Genomic DNA, 14,358 nt, shown 5'->3' on the forward strand with positions numbered 1-14,358 from the left:
ATGCACAGGAAGCCTTGTTTCCAACATAGAAGAGCAGAGTGGGCTGGAGAGAAAGAGGTTAAGGAGCTGTAGGATCCTAAGAGAAGAGAGAACTGTCATTTATTGAGCACCTGCTGTAAGCCGCCCTTGTATGGAGGACGTGTAAACACAACCCCTTATCCCAAATCCCCCAGGGCTGTGTTTCACAAGTCAAGCTGTTCTGATGATTTCAGAGAAGTCAGAGGACGCATATGCTGGGTGACACCCCCAGGGCAGCATTCCCTCTTCCAGCACAAAACAGTTTTGAATAGTTACATTTTGTGGGGTTTTGAAAACACCCTGTGAATAGCCTCCTGGTCAGGCAAGGTCAGGTTTTGCCACCAAACGAGGTGGAGCCAGGTCAGGCTCTGCTGCCGAGGGAGTTAGCCTCCGGTCTTCAGTGCTTTTTGGATTTTGGAGTTGTGGACGAGGGACTGCGGGGTGCTGTTGCATCTCACCGTCTAGCAACCCTGGGAGGCAGAGCATTTGCCAGGCCAGCACTGGTGCTGTGTCCTGTAATCCTCCTGGGAAGCTATGTGCTCTTACGATGCCCCTTTCACAGATGGGCAGACTGAGCTTCAGAGAGACTGAGTAAGGTACCCCCAGCCCCAGCCTGCAGAATGGGAGTGCCTCACTGCCAAGCTGAGGCCGAGGTGAGCACACCAACCCTAGAGTCAGGGCATGTGTGTTCAAATCCCAGAACCTTGGGCAAGTCAGCCTCTCTGAGCCTCTGTTTTCCCAACTGCAAAAGGGTAGGATGGTAACAGTAACTGCCCCATGGGATTGTGGTGAGGCTTCCTGTTAGATAATTGCCCCTTGGTCAGAGAAACTGCAGTTAAATATAAGCTTTGTTATTGTCATGCTTTCGGCTCCCAGCACCTCAGTGTGAGGTTAGGCCAATGAGGTGGCACTTGGAAAGCCTATAGTGCCAGAATCTTCGAGGACCCTCCGCAGAGGACGCGGGATCTGGGTTCTTGTCCACAGAGCTTGGCCCTGAGCTGAAGAGATTCCTGTTGCTTCCCTCAGCCCCATAGCACTGAATCCTGAGGGTTGCTGGGCCGGGAGCAGCTCCAGGAATGTGGCGGACCCACAGGGAAAGGCGACGGTGACTGGACCCACAGCGGCTTCTGGCCCCTAAGGGGAGGTAGGGCAGAGCTGGAGAGAGAAACGGGGTGGGTACCACCCACTCATTCACTTATTCATGTGACAAATACTGATTTGGCTCTCACTCTGGTACAAACCTGGGTATGGCAGGGGGGCTTCCATGGTGGGTGGGCTTCACAGAGTCCTGCCTGCCTGGAGCTGCCGGCTTTTTTTTTTTTTTTTTTTTTTTTTTGAGAGAGAGAATGAATGGGGGGAGGGGCAGGGGCAGAGGGAGGGAGAAGCAGACTCTTCACTGAGCAGGGAGCCCAGACGTGGGACTCAATTGCAGGTCCTCAGGATCATGACCTGAGCCGAAGGCAGGCACTTCCCCAGCTGAGCCCCCCCAGGCGCCCTGGAGCTGCAGCCTTGCAGAGAAGCCAATGCCAAGTTGGGGAGACCTCTTTTTCTAGGGGCAGCTTCAGCCCAGTTGCACCTGATGGTATTTTGAGAAATATGAGCTCTCTCTGGCTTCCTGAAAGATAACATAGGTGTTGGTAGACAAGGGACATAGAACAGGGCTGGGGGTCCCAGCAGCTCCAGGCTGACCTGAGATGGGCATGGGTCCCCATTGAGGCCCAGAAGTGTTGGGGAAGCGAGCAGCTTTGGGCTTGGACAGGTCATTTTTCAGGGGACCTTTTTCTGGGCCTCCTTGCCCTGGGAGGCAGAACCAGGGCACCCTTCAGAGAACTGAAGGGGTAATGTTCCAACAAGCCCCAGGGTTTGAAGAATTCATTAGCTCCTGGAAACTATCCCATGGTCACCGTCTTCCCTGGGGAGCTGGCTCTGGTTGCAGGCCTGACATCATCATGGTCTTAGTAGGGCAGAGCCGGGAGGCTGCTGCCCTGGGCCCAGGTCAAGGGAGGAGGCAGGTCGGCAAAAGGGATCCAGAATCCTAACTAACATTATAGAGCAACTGTGCTTCTATTAACTCACTCAACCGTTTTAACAACCCCGTCAGGTGGAGGCTACTATTATTGTCCCCATTTTACAGATGAGGACACTGAGGCACAGAGGATTTCAACCAGTGTGGTTTGGCTCTGGAGTCTATGCTCCAGCCTCCTCCCAGGACTGGATCAGAGGCTCTAAGCAGAAAGCATCCCCAGATCTTATCTCTGACTCAAACTGATATGTGAGCCACCTTCCCCGCAGATCACGTCCCTTTGTGCTGATGTGTAAACCTGTTACTGGTGAGGGAAGAGGGAGGCAGGGGCAAGAAAGCACAGACTGGGTTCTCATTACTGCAAGGCTTTTCCTGCCCTGGCTGTGGCCAAGAACATCAAAGCTGATAACTGAGCATGCCACTGTGTGCTCTGCCACTTTCAGGCTGTGTAACTTTGAGTGAGTTCCCTCCCTTCTCTGAATGTTTCTTTTTTTATAAAAAGGGTGCTTAATGGGACGCCTGGGTGGCTCAGGGGTTGAGGGCCTGCCTTTGGCCCAGGGCGTGATCCTGGGGTCCTGGGGTCAAGTCCCACATCTGACTCCCTGCATGGAGCCTGCTTCTCTCTGGCCTATGTTTCTGCCTCTATCTCTCTCTGTCTCTCATGAATAAATAAATAAAATCTTAAAAAAAAAAAAAAAAGAGGGAATCCTTGTGTGGCTCAGCCGTTTAGCACCTGCCTTTGGCCCAGGGTATGACCTGGAATCGAGTCCCACATCAGGCTCCCTGTGTGGAGCCTGCTTCTCCCTCTGCCTGTGTCTCTGCCTCTGTGTGTGTGTGTCTCTCATAAATAAATAGATAAAATCTTAAAAAAAAAAAAGATGGGGGTGACTGGGTGACGGGCACTGAGGTGGGCACTTGACGGGATGAGCACTGGGTGTTATTCTATATGTTGGCAAATTGAACACCAATAAAAAATAAATTTATAAAAATAAAAAAATAATAAAAAAATAAAAAATAAAAGGATTTCACCCTTATCAAATTAGTTTGTGTTATAGATCCAGATTGACTGAATTGTAGACATTTTGTGGACTTTAACATTCAAACACACCGACAGGTGAGTCCTGGGGGTGTGTTGCATGCTTATGTTTCTGCAGGACTAAATCACCAATTTTATTGAAGTTTTTGTGGAATATATAAATATTTTTTGTATCACTAAAAAGAAAAAAAGAAAAAAAAAGGAAACTGACTTATTAAAAAATAAATAAATACATAAATAAAAAATAAAAAGGTGCTTAAAATGCCTTCTTCAGGGGCGCCTGGCTGACTCAGTTGCAAGAGCACGTGACTCTTACTGTTGGGGCCATGAGTTTGAGTCCCACCTTGGGTATGGAGCTTACTTAAAATAAATTAATTAATTAAATAAATAAACGAATAAAATGCTTACTTCATCAGGTGGTTCAGAATCTTCCCAACACACACCTTCTCTGAGTTAGAAGTGGCCCCTCCTGCTTCCTTGGGACTCAGGAATAGCTTTCTTTCTTTTTTTTTTTTTTTAGGAATAGCTTTCTTTGTAGCTTTATAGCTCTCATTCCTCTGCCTCCAGGCCTTTCCCATTAAAGGGTGGGGTCCAAGTCAGGGCAAAACCAGGGCTCAAGGGCCCTGGGGGAATGTGTTTCATTGTTGATTAATTAAAGAGGTCCAGTGGCTCGAGGTAATTTTACAGAAGGGGAAACTGGGAGAGGTTACATCTTGCTGAGCCACACAGCTAGTAGGGACAGAGTTATGGTATGAAACCTGAGTCTTATCATTCCAGATTCCATGCTGCTGCTGTCAGATTGTAACGCCCACCACCAAAGGGGATGTTCTGGGTGGTTGACCATGTGGTATAAATGTGGTTCTTACAGCTCAAAAAATGCCAGGCTTCCTCATCTGTGATTGGGGGTCATACCCTCTCCCTAGATGACCTCCCCCAGCCCCAAGACTTCTTTTTTAATATTTTATTTATTTATTCATGAGAGACACACAGAGAGGCAGAGACTTAGGCAGAAGGAGAAGTAGACCCACGCAGGGAGCCTGATGAGGGACTCGATCCCAGGACCCCTGGATCACGTCCTGAGCCGAAGGCAGACTCTCAACTGCTGAGCCACCCAGGTATCCCCTAAATAAATAAATTAAAAAAAAAAAAAAAAAAGGAAGACCTAAGTCCACATCAGGAGTCAGGTGCTCAACTGAGCTACCGAGGCGCCTCACAAATCACTTATAAAACACTAAGCTGAGTTATTCTCTGATTCATTTATTTGTTTTAAACTATAATAATATAGACATAACAAAACTTACCATTTTAGCTATTTTTAAGGATACAGGGGCATTAAATACAATCACATTGCTATACAACCATCACCATCATCTAACTAGCTCCAGAACTTTCTCATCTGCCCAAACTCTGTCCCCAGTAAACACTAACTCTCTGTGCTTCCTCCTTGTGTCCCTGCTCGCCACCCTTTCACTTTCTTTCTCTATGAATTTGACAAATCTAAGTGTTTTACGTACAAGGAATAATATACCGTTTGTCTTTTTGTGATTAGCTCCTTTCTCTTAGTATAATGTCCTCAAGGTTCGTCCACATTGTAGCACGAATTGGAATGTCCTTCCTTTCCAGCTGAATAATACTCCATTGTACATATAAACCACATTTTGCTTATCCGTTCATGCACTGATGGTCACTTGGGTTGTTTCCGTCTTTTGGCTCTTGTGAATAAGATTGTCAGGAACTTGGGTGTACAAATATCTATTCCCTGATACTGCTTTCAGTTCTTTTGGTTGTGTGCACAGAAGTGAAATTGCTGGATCATGTGGTCATTCTATGCTTACTTCTTTGGGGAGCGGCCATGCCATTTTCATTAAAATATATTTTTTAAGACTTTATTTATTTACTCATGAGAGACACACACACACAGAGAGAGAGAGAGAGAGAAGCAGAGACACAGGCAGAGGGAGAAGCAGGCTCAACGCAGGGAGCCCGATGCGGGACTCGATCCCGCATCACACCCTGAGCCAAAGGCAGACGCCCAACCGCTGAGCCACCCAGATGTCCCCATTTTCACGAAAATCTGTGAGAAATCTCCAGGGGTCAACAGACAGAGGGTTGTGGCTACTCTCTAGCTACTTGCTGGATTTTATAGCCCAGGTGCTTGGGGTCAGATGGCTGAGAGTATAGGGATGCAGGTGGGGCCCTACAGGGGTGCAAACGGTGGACTTTAAGACATCTGCTAGCAGAGACATCTGTCATCTGGATGCAAGGGGGAGGGGAAAAGAGCTCCTCTGAAAATGTGTGCTCACAGGCCTGACCCCGCGGGTGAGTTTGGAATTTGAATTGATACTTCTTGTGGTCCAGAAGGAACCATATAGGAAAGTTATGCTTGCTTTTGCTTCTGCCCAGAGCAGGGGCTGTGATGTGCCTTGAGTGTGGCTAGTTTGTTTGGGGAGTGGTCCTAGGCATTGCCCCGAGGTGAAGGAAGAGAGGAAAGAGGTATAGAGGGTGCTAGTGAGCTGTTACCACTGTGGGGATATGGGGCCAGATCCCTCTGGGGCTCTCAGGGAGGCCACGTGGGACACAGTTTGGAATGCCTCCCTGAGGGGCATGGAAGCTGGGTGTCTGTCCACCCACTCCTATTCCTCTTGTGGGGCTAATTCCTGTATCCCTCAGACTGTCCTGTGTTCCCATAGCCAGGGGCCGTCCTCATGGAGGATTCTGTAAACCACAGGGGTCCACCAAGGGAGCACCTGCCATGGCTTTGGGGGCTGGTTGAAGGGATACAGGTGGCTCCCCGACAATACTTGATCCATGAACCTGGTAGCCCTGGGTGGCAGTGCTGGGGTGGCCAGCAGAAATCCCACACACCGTCAACAATGGGTTTACAGGATTCCCATTCTTTGGTGCCCAGCTGATTGTGAGTCAAAGCCACCATTTCAAAGCACAATCTGCTCTTGGCAATATTTCCAGATTCTTCTGTCACGGGACACTGCTTCATGCCTGTGTCTCTGTACATGCTGTGCCCTTTGCCTGGACTCTCCCCTTTCCCTGCTGGTAGATCTACCTCAAATGTCACCTCCCTGCGGAGCCCGCTGCTCTTCTGCCCCAGCTCCGGCTAAGCATTCCTCCCTACGCACCTCCGGCCACCTCAGCCGGGTGTCCCCAAAGAGAAGCATTTGTTTCCCTTTATTGTTTCTGCTTTAGTTTTTACTGCATGGCCTGTGCCCCAGGAAAAATGTGGAAAATGAAGAGATGACAGAGTTGTCTGGTCCCTTTTTGAGGAGAGCCTTGCTACGGCAAAGCTGCTAGTCAGCTCCATTTTAACAAACAACCCCCTGTCCTCAAAAATAACAGCATTTTATTCTTTAAAAGTCTGTGAATTTTAGATTAGGGTTCCCCTCATAGTGTGGGTATCGGTGTTTTTGTTTTGGTCTTAAATTGTGGTGAGAGGGACTCCCTCCTATTCAGTGGAGTTTCATTTTTTTTTAAGATTTTATTTATTTATTCATGAGAGACACAGGGAGAGAGGCAGAGACACAGGCAGAGGGAGAAGCAGGCTCCCTGCAGGGAGCCCCACGTGGGACTCGATCCCAGGACCCTGGGATCATGACCTGAGCCAAAGGCAGACGCTCAACCACTGAGCCACCCAGGTGCCCCTCAGTGGGGTTTCAAACGCACCCCCCAGCCCAGGGCTCAGGGACCCATCCCAGGACACTGTTGGTCCTGGCAGCTGGTGGGGGAACTCGCTTTTCTGTGACAGTGCAGAGAAGCTTCCTTCCTCAGCCCATCTCCCCTCCTAGGGCTTTCCCTTGGGGGAGGGCAGGGGGCTCCGCTAATGCTCTGGGCCTGCCAGCACTTCTTAGGCAACCTCCGGGACTAGCCAATCTTTCCACTGAAAAGCAAAGCTGGCACTTCAACCCTCGTGTTGAGGACACCGCTCAGGGACTTGACCCCCATCTGTGCCCTCACAGGCAGCCCTGACAGCCGCAGATCATATTTCCATCCATCCTAAGGCCTTTAGAAGTTCCTGAATGGCAGATTCCGTCACAAGTCACAAGTCTTCAGTAGGCCTGAACTGGGAAAGTGACTTTAAGTGGGTGTTTTTATTCCAGGATCATTTCCCGAGGTGGAGGGTGAAGGCAGGGGCTCCTATCTCAAGAAGACAGCCCAGCTTAACTGTATGTTTTGTAGCTCAGACTTGGCATCAGGAATCATATCCATCAGCGAGGACTGAAACAAAGGAAAACTGAAACTGATGAATCAGTTAGACTCAGGGTCATTCTATTATTCATCTGTCTTGATGGATTTTTTTATTTTTCAGAATAAAGGTACAGCCTGAAGACCCATTTTTGTATGGCCTGGGCTCTAAGAACACTTTTTTACATTAAAAGAAGAAGATTTATTTATTTACTTGAGTGAGAAAGACAGCACACAAGCAGGGGCAGTGGTAGAGAGAGAGCGAGAAAAGCTTAAGCAGACTCCACACTGAGTGTGGAGCCCAACTTGAGGCTTGATGCCACCACCCCGAGATCATGACCTGAGCTGAAATCAGGAGTTGGATGCCCAACCAACTGAGCCACCCAGAAGCCCTGTTTTTTACATTTTTAAAGAGTTGGGAGAAAAACACAAAAAGAAGAGTATTTCATGGTATGCCTGGTGGCTCAGCATTTAAGCATCTGCCTTCCAGCTCAGGGCATGATCCTGGTGTACTGGGATCGAATCCCACATCTGGCTCCCTGCATGGAGCCTGCTCTCCCTCTGCCTGCGTCTCTGCCTCTCTCTCTCTCTCTGTGTCTTTCATGAATAAATAAGTAAAATCTTTTTTTTTTTAAAGAATAGTATTTCATGATGTGAAAAGAATAGAAATTCAAAGTTCCTTAAAGTTTATTGGGATACAGCCACACATATTGTCTGTGACTGCTTTCCGTATGAAGGCAGAGCGGTGTAGTTGAGGCAGTGTTGCATGGCTGCAAAGCCTAAAACAATTATTGATTGGTACTTTAGAGAAAGTTTGTGGAGCCATGGGTTAGAATATTGGTGATAAAGCAGTTAATAATACTACCCCTCGGTAGCACCTAGTAAAATACTGGGCAACGCTGAGCATTTGTACATATGTAATGAATGAATGAATGAATGAATGAATGGACTGAGTGGACAAGGTAACTTGGTCTCACACAGAGGTTTACATGCGGCTATTTCCAGATCCAGGCTGCACCAATGCTGAGGCTTCACAGAGGAGTGGCAGTCCTGATAGCAAAGGTTGTGCCCATGTGCTAGGACTCAGGGGATCAGAAAACTGCCCTCTGGACAGCAGTTCTCAGGAACACACCTGTCCCAGTGTAAATGCCGCTCCCTTGTTCCCAGAGCTAGCAATGTCAGGTTACCTATCGTCTCTGTTTTCTCAGGCTGCCCTAACAAAGTGCCCCAGACAGGGGACTTTAAACTGCAGAAATGTATTTTCTCACAGTTCTGGGGGCTAGGAGTCCCAGATCAAGGTGCCACCAAGTCTGGATTCATGGACAGCCTCTCTGCTTGGGTGGCCTCCTTACCTCTGTATCCTAACATGGTCTTTCCTTCACGAGTGGGCATCTCTGATGCCTCTCTCTTCTTATGAAGGAGAAGTAGAGAGGGGGAGAAAATCTCAAGCAGAGTCCACACTGAGCGCAGAGCCCGATACGGGGCTCAATCTCACAACTCTGAGATCATGACCTGAGCTGAAATTAAGTTGAATTTTTATCCAACTGAGCCACCCAGCTGCCCCATGACCTTGGCAATTCTGAGTACTGGGCAGGTGTTCTGTTGAACATCATTCAGTTGGAAATTATCCAATCTTTTGCTCATGAGTAGCCTGGGCTTGTTTTTTGGGAGGAAGACCACAGAGGGGCAGAGGCCTCATCACACCGTATGAAGGGTACCCGCTGCCAACATGACTCACCACTGCTGTTGTTGACCTCGGTTACCTACCTAGTTCAGGTGGTGTTTGCCAGGTGTCTCCTCTAAAGAGTTTCCTTTGTGTCTCCCTTCCATGGTATCGTTATTGGCAGGTAGTCACTATGCACAGCCCGCACTTAAAGGGTGGGGGTTGTGCTTCACCTTCTTCAGGGGTCATATCTACTTCATCACTTGGAATTCCTCTGTACATGAGGTGTGTCTTTCCAACGTATATACTTATTCAATCATTTACTTGTATCAGTGCAGACTCACAGAACTTTATTGTCTACTTTGAGTTGTTATCAATACTACACTATTTATTTTGTTCAAATTGTTCTAGTGTTAGCTACCTCAGGAGCTTTCCCATTGGCACCTGTCTCTCTCTTCTCTCTCTCTCTCTCTCTCTCTCTCTCTGTTAAAGATTGTATTTATTTATTCATGAGAGACACAGAGGGAGAGGGAGACATAGGCAGAGGGAGAAGCAGGCTCCACACAGGGAGCCCGATGTGGAACTTGATCCCAGGACCCCAGGATCTCGACCTGAGCCGAAGACAGACGCTCAACCACTGAACCACTCAGGCATCCCAACATGTCTAAGATTTCTGTGTTCATCTGTCTGTGCTTATATTAGGCTGAACATGAGTCCATCCTGATGTCTCCCACTCTACACCCACTTCACATGGCTCCTTCTAGCCGCCCCCCCCGCCCCTATCACTTCCACTCCAACAGTGAGGCCTGGGCTTCCACCATCACCATCCACTGCCTGGTTTATTGGATCCTGGCACACACGTGTGGTGCAGCAGAACTGTTCGCCCACATACCGCCAGGAAAGACTTCACCAACCAGAGCGCAAGGGCATCTGTGAGGCTCCCCTGTCTTCTGTCCTCTGGTTCCCCACTCAGCCCCAGTTTGTCAGGTGACCTTGGGCGGACATCACCTTCAGTGAGGTTGCATCACATGTTCCTAACACACAGGATCTTTGTCACAGTCTGCCTCCCATCCCAGGATCTTCCAACCTCCTCGTTGAGTTTTTAAAAGTCTGCCCCCATTAAGAGTCACTCCTTGTGCCAGAGATTTTGAAATGCCCAGTGGCACAGGGAACAGGTTTGCTGCGCCCCCTCCGCACCCATCCCCTCCAGCCACCTACTTGGCCTTCCTCCCAACCCTGGCAACCACCCATCTGCTTTCCAACTCCCTCTTCTGCATTTTAACTGAACTTGACTTTCTCCGTGGGTTCCTACCCTCTGGCATTTAGCATCTTTGACAAACCTTGTCCTCAAGCGCCTTGGGTTCCTCCCACCCTGGCACCCCAGGTGTCCCCCTTTTAGAGCTAGATTCTGCACTTGTCCTCAGTCTGATGTTATCTCTAGCCACCAAAACTGCTCCTGCCACAGTCACTGATGGCTTCCTGGTTGCTAAACCCAGAGGGCCCTCCACAGCCCTGTGGCCACCTCCTGGTGCAGGAAGCCTGGCCCGCCCTTCTCGCTCTGCACTGTGTCTCAGGGTGACTCACTTCCTCTCCGGCATTACTAAACACCCTCCTGCTGGGGCTCCCACGTGGACACGTCCACCCAGACTTGTTTTCAGTGAGCTCCTCCGGCCTTCCCCTGGACTTCCTGCAAGACATCCTCACAGGTGCCTCCGACATGATGGGACCCACACCAACGATACTAGAAGTCACCACAAAGTAGAGGATGTAAAAACATTTTATTTAAATCCAGAAATTAAAAAAATAAAAATAAAAAAATAAATCCAGAAATTAAAAAAATCAGGGACTTGAGTGGCTCAGTAGTTGAGCGTCTGCTTTCTGCTCAGGGTGTGATTTTGGGGTCCTGGGATGGAGTCCTGCATGGGGATCCGGGCAGGAATCCTGCTCCTCCTTCTGCCTATGTCTCCACCTCTCTGTGTCTCTCATGAATAAATAAATAAAATCTTTTTTTTTAAAGATTTTATTTTATTTATTCATAGAGACAGAGAGAGAGAGAGAGAGAGGCAGAGACACAGGCAGAGGGAGAAGCAGGCACCACACAGAGAGCTTGATGTGGGACTCGATCCCGGGTCTCCAGGATCACGTCCTGGGCTGCAGGCGGCGCTAAACCACTGCGCCACCGGGGCTGCCCAATAAATAAAATCTTAAAAAAAAAAAAAAAAGAAATAAAAATATTTTAAAAGTTAATCAGCTGGCAGGCAGTCTGCTGGCATTCTTTCTCCTACATCTGGCTTCCCCCTCTCTGACCTTGCGCCTCTGTCACCATGTGGGGCGAGCTGCAGTGAGTGGTGGAAGCATTTCTGGAAGCCTTGTCCGTAGACACTTAACATAACAGACTTGGCTATGGTCCATTTAACACACTCCGTGAAACCCAGTTCCCCCTCCCCTTACCAGTCCCCAATCATTGTCACGTACTACCCCTGACAGGAGAACAGTGAGTTGGCAGGGGGAGTCCAAATGGAAAGAAGCAAAATTTTGGGCACCTGGGTGGCTCAGTTGATTAAACATCTGCCTTCCACTCAGGTCATGATCCCAGGGTCCTGGGGTTGAGCCCTGCATGGGGCTCCCTGCTCAGCAAGGAGTCTGCTTTTCCCTCTCCTGCTCCCCCTGCTTGTGCTCACTCTCTAAAATAGATAAATAAAATCTTAAAAAAAAAAAAAAAAAAAGGAGGGACACCTGGGTAGCTCAGCGGTTGAGCATCTGCCTTTGGCTCAGGGCGTGATCCTGGGGTCCTGGGATTGAATCCTGCATCGGGCTCCCTACAGGGAGCCTGCTTCTCCCTCTGCCTATGTCTCTGCCTCTCTCTGTGTGTCTCTCATGAAGAAATAAATAAATAATCTTTAAGAAAAATAAAAGAAAGAAGCAATGTTTACCTGATTGCTGTTGAATATTTCACTTTTGCAAATTTTGCAAAAACATTTGACCGTGAAAGAACTGTTGCTAGGCTCCCGGATGCTTAAGGCACACCTCCCTCTCTGTGTACAGAGGTCCCTTCTCTCTCTGGAAAGAGTTCATGACCCATGCTCTCCTGGTGAGCAGGCCAGACGGTGCCCATGGTTCTCTTAAGGACATTTGTACATTTTCTACTTGTGGTCACAAAAGAAATACAATACTTTACAAACTTGCTTATGTGGACACTCATAGTACCATTATTCATAATAGCCAAACAGCATAAGAAACAAATGTCCATCAACTGATGAACAGATAAACAAAATGTGGTCTCTTCACACAGTATTTCTCAGCATAGAAAGGAACGAAGCACCATCACCGGCTACTATGTGATGAATCTTGAAAGCATTACTGCACATGAAAGAACCTAGACACACAAAAAAACACAGGTTATATGATTCCATTTATATGAAATGTTCAGAATAGGCAAATCCATAGAGGCGAAAAGAAAGTAGATGAGTGGTTGTTGGGAACTGAGGGAGGCAGAATGAGTGGGTAATGCCTAAGGCTCCTTAAGGTAAAAATGCTCTAGAATTGGACCTATCTGTGAATATATCAAAAACATATTGTACATTTTAAGTGGGCAAACTGTATGGTATGTGAATTACAGCTGGATAAAGCTGTCCCTAAAAACCCAAACACAATAAAATCCTCACTGACAGCTTTAAGGCAGTCAGTCTCCATTTGTTTTTTTTATTTTTAATAAAAATAAAAAAAAGATTTTATTTATTCCTGAGAGACACAAAGAGGGAGGCAGAGACATAGGCAGAGGAAGAAGCAGGCTCCCCATGGGGAGCCTGATATGGGACTCCATCCCAGGATCCTGGGATCACGCCCTGAGCTGAAGGCAGAGGCTCAACCACTGAGCCACCCTGATGCCCCAAGGCAGTCTTCATTTAGATTAGTAATCTAATGACAACCAGGAGGTGTCACTGTGTCTGTAAATTCTCAGGCTGTGTCAGTGCTATAGTTACTTTCACGACGACCCCACCTTGGGTGGAACAGCTTTAGATCAGCTCAAGACTAGCTGAAAAGGCCCATGCAAAGGTGCATAAAACCACATCACACTTGACGCTGGTGACGCACATCTGTGAGGTCCTGGAAACTGAGTGAGAATACAAGGGGACAGATTGTGGGGCACCTGGGTGGCTCAGTTGGTTCTGTGTCCAACTCTTGATTTTGGCTCAGGTCATGATTCCAGGGTCTTGAGATAGAGCCCTGTGTCGGGCTCTGTGCTTTAGCAGGGAGTCTGCTGGAGATTCTCTTCCTCTCCCTCTGCCCTTCCCACTTGTGTTCTCTCTCTCAAATAAATCAATCTTTTTCTTTTTTAAAGATTTTATTTATTTATTTATTTATTCATTAGAGACAGACAGAGAGAGAGGCAGAGACACCGGCAGAGGGAAAAGCAGGCTCCATGCAGGGAGCCCAATGTGGGACTCCATCCCAGGTTTCCAGGATCACGCCCTGGGCCAAAGGCAGGTGCTCGACTGCTGAGCCACCCAGGCATCCCTAAATAAATAAATGTTAAGAAAACGGAACAGATTGTGCACAAACCAAAAACAGTCACATGGTTCAGCTTCGGATTGTCATCTCTCTACTCTAAGACAGCAACTTGGGATCATGACCTGGGACAGTTTTGCAAGCGACAGAATTTTCACCCTGTCTGCAGCACCTCGGTGTTGCCCTGCCTCAGAGGGAGGCCACTTTCTGATGCCAGATCAAACCCAGACGCGATTACAGCAGCTGAGTTAGGAAACAGCCACAAAGCAGCCAAAGAGCTCGATTCCAGAAGCTGATCTGAGGGTGAGTGTCTCACACACACAGTGTCAGTCAAAGGCATCCATTCTCGCTGAGGTTGATGGGTCACAGGGGCCTGAGGAGGGAGGCCAGACGGGTTTTCAGAGCAATCACGAAGAGTTCATACCCCCTTGAGTTCCAGCTCTACCTGCAGGCTTTTTGGCCTCACTTGTGATCTCCTGGCACATTCGCAGTGAATCTGGACACTGTGTGGATCTCCTGGGGCCCGGTTCACCCTATCACCAGAGGATGTTTAAATTTTTTTTTAAAGATTTTATTTATTTATTCATGAGAGAGACAGAGAGAAAGAGAGAGAGAGAGAGAGAGAGAGAGAGAGAGAGAGAGAGGAGAGAGGCAGAGAGAGAAGCAGGCTCCATGCAGGGAGCCTGATGTGAGATTCGATCAGAGACTCCAGGATCACGCTCTGAGCCAAAGGCAGACGCTTAACCACTGAGCCACCCGGGCATCCAATCACCAGCGGATGTTGAAGATTTTAGCTTCCCTTTCACCATTAATTCTCCTGGGCGTTAGGCCTTGTGCTGAGTTGAATAGTGGCTCTCCAAAGTACGGGCTTTCACAACCTGTGAACATGACCTAAGCTGGGAAAAGGATCTTTGT

This window comes from Nyctereutes procyonoides, unplaced genomic scaffold (assembly GCF_905146905.1).
Source record: "Nyctereutes procyonoides isolate TBG_1078 unplaced genomic scaffold, NYPRO_anot_genome, whole genome shotgun sequence".
NCBI classification, from domain to species: Eukaryota; Metazoa; Chordata; class Mammalia; order Carnivora; family Canidae; genus Nyctereutes; species Nyctereutes procyonoides.